Raw genomic sequence first — 778 nt, forward strand, 5'->3', positions numbered from 1 at the left:
TACTGTGTGCTGAGCAGGCAAGAGTCAGACGGTTTCTGATTAGGTGGCTTTAGGAGGCCTGTTGAACTTGGACTGTGGCGAGGCTTCTTTACTTGAGTTGACTTAGAATTACAACTGATTGGAGTCCATGAGGAAGACACCTCCCCAAGACACCCTCTTCTGCCTTCAGCCTCCTCCCAAGGCTGCTGCCAATCCCCTGACTGGATCCTGCAGCTCTCTGCGGGGTGCACTTGAACCTCAGAGTCCTTCTCAATACCAAGAAGCCCACCCAGCAGAGCTCACTCCTCCATCCCTCCTCCCTGCTCCCCGAGGTCTTGGGCAGAGACCTACCGCAGTCTCCATCAAGCTGCATGTTAATTGCCTTTGTTCTTCTAGGCAGGAAGCCTTCAAGGTCAAGTATAGTGTCACGTTCAGTGTTCATCTTTTTCTCTCATGTTGAGCACAATGAGTCACTGGATGAACGAATGAATGAATGAATGAATGAATGAACGAATAGCATTATCCAGCAAGGGGGACTGCAGAGGGTGGGAGTGGCCTGTCAGAAAAGGGAGACGAGGATGGCACCCATATCTCAATGGCCTGGCGTCCAGGGAGCTGGCCTGTCGGTCTTTATTCATTAGTTTAGCCAAGTGGGGTTCGCTTTAGTTACCTCCCAAGGCCCCTCATCTTGTCTTCCAGGAGCCGTGGCTGCTGCCTCCCGCTCACCCTCTCTCCTGCCCCCAGAGCCCCTTCCTGTCGGCGGGACTCGGCCGCAGGCCGCCCACGTGGCCGTCTGGGG

Source organism: Pteropus vampyrus, unplaced genomic scaffold (assembly GCF_000151845.1).
Source record: "Pteropus vampyrus isolate Shadow unplaced genomic scaffold, Pvam_2.0 Scaffold2788, whole genome shotgun sequence".
Classification (NCBI taxonomy): domain Eukaryota; kingdom Metazoa; phylum Chordata; class Mammalia; order Chiroptera; family Pteropodidae; genus Pteropus; species Pteropus vampyrus.